This window comes from Panthera pardus, unplaced genomic scaffold (assembly GCF_024362965.1).
Source record: "Panthera pardus isolate Hobbes unplaced genomic scaffold, ASM2436296v1 HiC_scaffold_7, whole genome shotgun sequence".
In the NCBI taxonomy this organism is placed as follows: Eukaryota; Metazoa; Chordata; class Mammalia; order Carnivora; family Felidae; genus Panthera; species Panthera pardus.
The window spans coordinates 17,247,537-17,254,601 of NW_026527002.1; the positions used below are offsets into that span (position 1 = coordinate 17,247,537).

The following is a 7,065-nucleotide window of genomic DNA, read 5'->3' on the forward strand; positions in this document are numbered from 1 at the left end:
ACTACCCAGGCTATATTATATAAAATGCCCACAATAAAATATTTGAAGATATGGAATGAATCATTTTATTTCAAAATACAAAATGTAATCTGTAGAATAAAATCACTGAATTTTCATAGATTTTTGAAATTTTCATGAATTCATTATTTTTAACAAAAATTTAAGATTATTGTTTACAGATCAAATTTCAAACATGACAATAATATTCTGAACAAAGTTTCTAGTTAAGTAAAAATAACTTTTACTAATATTGCCTTAAAAATATTTCATGATGAAAGTTTAAAGAATAACACCCACACTCATGGACCTACAGGTAATCTTAAATATAAAAGGTTATAAATACACTTGTATTCCCTTTATGCCTTTCTCCCTATTCTTTTTTTTAAGTTTATTTATTTTGAAAGAGTGAGAGCAGGGGGAGGGGCAGAGAGACAGGAAGAGAGAGAATCCCAAGCATGTGAGGCTCAGAGTCATGAATCTCGAGATCCTGACCTGAGCTGAAATCAAGAGTCAGTTGCTTAACTACCCAGGTACACCACCCCCCTCCTTCTCCCTATTCTCTTATTTTTAGAGTTTAGAATTAGATGTCTCTATTCATGTCTTTATACTTTTACTACAGATGTATGTATATCTAAACAATATATAGTACTTTTTAAAACATTTTTACAGTCATAAATGGTATTATTATTTTTTAATGTTTATTTTGGAGAGACACACATACACACACACACAGAGCATGAGCAGGGGAGGGCAGAGACACACACACACACACACACAAACACACACACACACAGAATCTGAAGTAGGCTCTAAGCTCTGAGCTGTCAGCACAGAGCCTGATGCAGGGCTCGAATCCATGAACCATGAAATCATGACCTGAGCCAAAGTTGGACCCTTAACCAACTGAACCATCCAGGTGCCCCATAAATTGTATTATTTTGATTCCAACTTTCTTTTTTTGCTTAATGTTTTGTTTGTTAGAATCATCAAAGTTGATGTGTATAGCTCTGGAATATTTGCATTGCTGTGAATATTCTATTGTAAGGAATTTATTTCTTCTAATGATAGATCTTTGGGTGGTGTTTTTTTCTTCATTTGCAATGTTGCTTTTATGGTTCTTGTATACCTGTCATTTTTAGCACATATGCAAGAGTTTCTTTAGGGTTTAAAACTAGGGATGGCTATTTCTGGGTTGCACATTTTCAACTTTACTATGTATTGTCAAATTGTTCTCCAAAGGAGTTTTACCACTGGCAGCTAAGAGAGTTCCTATTGCTCTACTATGCAGTCAACATCAGTGTCAGCACTTGATATTGGCAGTCTAAATTACTGCCAATCTGATGGGTGTGAAATGATAATATCATTGCTTTTGTTTTTTTCTCAGATCTTTTTATATATAAAAAAGGGATTTGAAAACAGCCAGATCAATAGTCTCATCTCATTATGTTTTAATTTGCCATTCTGTAATTGCTAGAGATTGAGGGTCTTTTCCTGTTTATTGCCATATGAAGTTCCTTTTCTGTTAGTTGTGGTTTCTTATATTTTTCCCATGTTGCCTTATGGGTTGTGTTTTTATAAGTAATTTTTATTTTTATTAAAAGATTTTTTTTTTTTAATTTGAGAGACAGAGAGAGTGCATGTGCACGTGCGAGTGGAGGAGGGGCAGAGAGAGAGGGAGAGAGACTCCCAAGCAGGCTACTCACTGTCAGTGCAGAGCCTGATGGGGTGCTCAGTCTCATGAACCATGAGATCATTACCTGATCTAAAATCAAGAGTTGATGCTTAACTGACTGAGTCACCCAGGCACCCCTATAAGTAATTTTTAGATACACTTATATTTTTATCAGATACCAGTATTTTGTTGATTATACATGTAGCAAATATCCACTTCCTGACTTTAGTTTGTTTTTCCTCCTTTTTTTTCTCCTAGTTTGTGTTTAATGGCATCTTCTAAAAAACAGAAGCTATATATTTTTTTCATGTAGTCAAATGTATCATTTTTTTGCTCATGTTTTATGCTTTTTGTGGCTTATTTAGTAACCCCTTCCCTATCCACATTTAAGAGAAAGACCTTTTTTTTTTCTTGTAAACATGTTTAGTTTTGCTTTGCTTTGTAAATTTTGTCTGCATTACTGTGATCAGAAGCAGCAATCAGTGCTCAGAGGACAGATCCTTGATATTTGGTGGCTAGTATGTTTTTTGCCCATTTTGGCTTCTACAAGCTATATGTAAGGTACTCTAGAAACCCTGCTACTGGGTTGTGTGTAGGGGATGGATAGTTGCTGTAGAACTGAAATTGACCAAAATTTATTTCAGTTTATTGTCTAAGCCTTCTCCTGGAAGTTGTTAGCCTTCAGTAGACTCCAGGTTCCAAAATACTTATATCAGACAGATTCTGCCAGTGCACTTGTTGTCTAGGTGGGGAAACAGTTGCTTCCTACTCTGCCATGTTCCCAGAATCCTTTCGTCCTTAACTCTTTCATACACATTTTAAAAATCAACTTCTTGGGGTGCCTGGGTGGCTCAGTCAGTTAAGCGTCTGACTCTTGGTTTTGGCTCAGGTCATGATCTCATGGGATCATGGGATGGAGCCACACATCAGGCTCTGTGCTGACAGCATGGGGCCTGCTTAGGATTCTCTCTCTCCCCCTCCCATTCTGCCCCTCCCCTGCTGGTGCCAGCATGCATGTGTGCTCTGTCTCAAAACAAACAAACAAACAAACAAACAAACAAACAAACAAACTTAAAAGAAAATCAACTTGTTATGTTCCATGAAAAATCCTGTCAGGATTTTGTTAGGAATTGCACTGAATTTATAAACCATTTGTGAAGCACCAACACATCTCTAATATTGAGACTTCTTTTCCATCACTATGGTATGCCTCTCTATTTTAGGAGTGCTGCTTTAATGTAGTTTTATAATTTTCTTGTAATTAAGGCCATGCATAAGTTTTTTAAAGTCATTTTTAGGGATTATATATTTTTGTTGATACTGCAAGTGACATTCTTTTAGGAATTACATTCTCTAGAGCTTGTGTATAGAAATGCAATATTTTAAGAAATATTTGAAATATTTAAAATATGATTTCTTTACCCATATTTTAAAATTTTAGACCCTTTTCTGGAAATTTCAAATATCACTTTTACACTGATAACCGGTGAAAATGCACATCTTAAAGTGGCTGTACACCCCAGGATTTCTCTCATAGCTGAGGCAGGAACTGCCATACAGGTGGCCATACAGGAGCAATCCTGTACTATGATGGGGGTGATGCCCTGTGGGGGTAATTTTTACACATGGAAGACAGTAGTCTCAATTATTTATTTTCCCTTCTTTCTTTCCCCCATGCACTTTTAGGAGACACAGCCATTTCAAAGGGTCTCTCTGAAAACAGCTCTGGTCTTTTGGGTTACATACTGGGTTGTGTTTGTTCTTCCATCTCTTTCTCATTCCTTTTTTCCTTCTGTACTACTTCCCTAAAATTAACAGCCCCCTCCCCCACAAAATGTGTTATTGTATGAATTTTTGCTTCAGGCTCTGTTTTCTAACCTGGGCTAAAAGAGAAAATTTGGATCATCTGAATTGTCATGAATGACCATGCTATAAATGGATTTTGGCTCTAGGTTCCAGTACACAAAGTGGTGTTTGTATAGAAATAAATTTGATTTTCTCAGATAACTAGGACAGTAAAGAGGCAAATGTGATATAGAAATGAAATATTTATTAAACCAAGGTAAGGGCAATGGACCTCATCAACAAGCTATAGGAAAACATTCCAGGAGCTTGAATATGGAAAGGGATCCCAGTAAGTAAATAACACACAATAATAGAGACTTAACTCAAAAGAACCTGCATTGTAGCAGTCATATCCACACGAAGATTTAATTTCATTAAAACACCACCATTCATTTTATTAATGTAATATTAATTTAAACTTTATTGGTATTGTAGTTTGTTTTAGAGATATTATAACCTTCAGGTGTTTAAATTGAACCTAGTTTGGATTTGGATACATTTTAGAACATTATAACAAAAGTAATTAAGTCAACATTTGTGGGGTGTCCTTGCTTTTCTTTTAAAAGAGGTTCATTATTTTCTAAAGTTTGTGAAACTACTTTTTCATAATGTTTCCCTACTAGATACCTGTTATCTCAGGATTCCCCTTGCTAGGATATCTCTGTCTGGATTGCCAGTGGGAGACAGTTTAGAGCTGCTTTACAGGCACTCTGGGAATCCATTTTAGTGGACCCCTTGGCTTAAATTATCCTTTGGGGCTCCCACAGGCTACCGGCAGTAGATGTTTCCGATTTTAGTTTGTGTATTTTCCTTTAGCGAGCTCCAGGCTCACTGGCTTCCCAAAGCTCAAAATCGCGGGGTTCCGCTCTCAGGCTTTTTTCCCCCTTTACAAACTCATACCCGCGCAGATCCCGCTCCCTCACTCCGCGGCCACCCCTTCACCCGTGTCTCCCTTCTCTAAAGCGGTTTCTCAGCCTTGCCTGAGTCTATTTGTTTAAAATACAGACTTTCAGATTGATTTTCTGGAAACTCTAGATGTCTAGAGATAAGGCTCAGGGGTCTTCATTTTAACCAGTAACCCAGGAAGGTCTTACTTACTGGCAGACAAGTTTGAGAAACGTGGCTTTATGGTTTCTTCAGCCCCCAGACTTCTTCCCTGAAGGCACCTCTCCCCTTGCGGGAGGAACTGAGTCTGGAAGTCAGGTTTGTAAATTTCCTCAGTGTCTGGTTCCTCCGCAGCCTTGGTGCGGTTGCCAGGCGACCCAACGCTCTTCCTAGGGCAATGGCTTCCCGGAAATCTCGCGCGAGGTGTCTGGAAGCGTCAGGTCTGGCGCTGGTCCCTGTGACACTGGTCCCTCTCTGTGACGTGGCGGCCAGAGTTTGATGGCGACTAGATGGGGTCTGAATGAAGCTAGTTTGGTGAGGTCGTGAGGCATCGGTCATGTTAGCGGTTTAGTGAACCAAACAGTAGCCAGAACAATTTTTTGCAGGCCACAATTTCCCCTTCTTACTAGATGATCCTTCTATCATCTTTAAACGTTTCAGTGCCCAATAACCACCTTTTCCCAGCAACAGACCAAAGTATAGCGCCTACTCCACCCTTTCTTCAGGAAAAGAAAAAAAAAGTCTTTAGGGTGACATTCTACTTCGTTCATCATGACCAGCTTCGCTGCTTGCTTCTTGCCCTCTCTTCTCCAGTATTCTGACACTTGGCCCAATATGCCCTGTTTTAAAAGAAATTTCCCTTCGTCTCATAGCTTTTCAAAGTAGCAATAGGGCACACTTTATTTCCTCCTTAATTCTTATTTTCCCTTTTGAGTTCCAAGGACCCAGCTTGGAATTAGCACATCCTTTCTGAAGCTTTCCTATGTACTCAATCTTGTTAAGTGTTTCTCTTTTCCGCCCCCCCCCCCCCCAGGATATATTAAATTCTTTAACATAGCATTTAACATGTTAGTATATATTTGTTACCTATTAATTGTATCCAATAAGCTGGTAAATTCTTTGAGGGCAAGGATTATGTCTTTAACTTCACTATTTCCAGGACTTGGCAAAAAGTGCCTTGTACATTAGCAGTCACTCTATAAATGTTTGTAAAATGAATAATTTATAAGTGAAGGGGAAGAATAGAACAAGGAACTGACATTTACAGTGGATAGACTGGCAGTCATTAGGGATATGGTAAATTGAGCAGTCTGGATGTAAGAAACAGTGCAAGCCGGAAAACAGTAACACTTGTGATATTGGTGGGATGGGGGTAGGGGTATGGGTGGTGTAGGTGTGGGGAAAAGTGGAAAGTTGTTATTGCTGTTCCTTGAGCAAAGAAGCATCAGAGTAGAAGACTGTTAGAGTTGCAAGGCAACTTAGTGCCCATGTGTACTGTCCAACTTGTCATGTTGCAGATAAGGAGACTCCCAGGCCTAGCGGGAAGAAAGAAATATGCTACAGGTCACCTCTGAGGTGACAGAGAGGGGCTTTACCCTTGGGCTCCTGATTTCACCCTAACCCTAACCCTAACCCTAACCCTAACCCTAACCCTAACCCTAACCCTAACTCTAACTCTAACCCTAACCCTAACCCCTTTTCTTATATCTCATTGACCTAGAAGAAAAGATAGGGGGATATGGACAGATGAACCCTTATCCCGTTCAGGACATTGTTGCTAAAGTCCAGTTGTGAGGCAGTTTCGGCCTGGATTAGGTTGAAGGCAAAGGAAGTGGCAAGGAATGAACAAATTTAGGAGGCATCTTGAAACATGATTTAACAGAGATTTATAGGATAAAGGGAGGAAGAAGTTGAAAATTATTCCTGGGTATTAGCTAGGATAAAGGAATGATAATGGAGAAAGAGGAGAGGTAGCAAGTAATTTGAGGGGAACTCAATGAGTTTGGTTTATACATGCATGTTAAGTGTGAAGTGAGGTTTAATAGTTTCCAGCATAGAACTAATCATTGAAACCATGAGGTCATAAATGGCAGTGTGGGAGAAGGTAGGGAAGTGAGAAATAGCAAGTCAATAACTAGGCCAAGTAGTTTGGATGGGAGAGAGAAGCAAAGCTGGTTAAGATGTCAGAGTCATCAGAGATGAGATTTGTTCTGAGGAGAAATGATAATTCAGTGATTCATAAATTAACAATTTAGATTCAGATATAGGAGAGTTTGAGGAGGAGGGGTACCTAAAGAATAAAAAGCTACAGGGATGCCTGGGTGGCTCAGTTGGTTAAGTGTCTGACTCTTGATTTCCACTCAAGTCACGATCTCCTGGTTTGTGAGTTCCAGATCTGTTGGGCTCTGCGTTGACAGTGAGGAGCCTACCTGGGATGGGATTCTCCCTCTCTTTGCCCTTCCCCCATGAGTGTGTGCACTCTCTCAAAATAAATAAACTTAAAAAGAGAGAAAATATGTGAGATATAATCCCTGTCTAGTGGCACACAGTGTTAAACAATAATCTGTGTATTTTCCAATGTGGCAGTAATTTGGCAGACCACAAGAAATACTTGTCTTCAGTGACACGTTTAGTGTAAAGTACTCTAAGATTTACACTTTGAC

General features: G+C 39.0%; 1 protein-coding gene across 4 annotated transcripts in view; it reads right to left on the reverse strand.

The window, feature by feature from the left end:
• Positions 1-4,813, reverse strand: part of PPP1R42 (protein phosphatase 1 regulatory subunit 42) — a 52,631-nt gene extending 47,818 nt beyond the window's left edge. For 3 of the 4 annotated variants that reach the window (XR_008419910.1, XM_019453214.2, XM_053896149.1), the window contains exon 1: positions 4,616-4,813. The gene's annotated coding sequence lies outside the window, so the exon portion shown is untranslated. The remainder of the gene's footprint in view (positions 1-4,615) is intronic. The other variant, XM_019453215.2, reaches the window with a different exon arrangement.
• Positions 4,814-7,065: the final 2,252 nt, after the last annotated feature.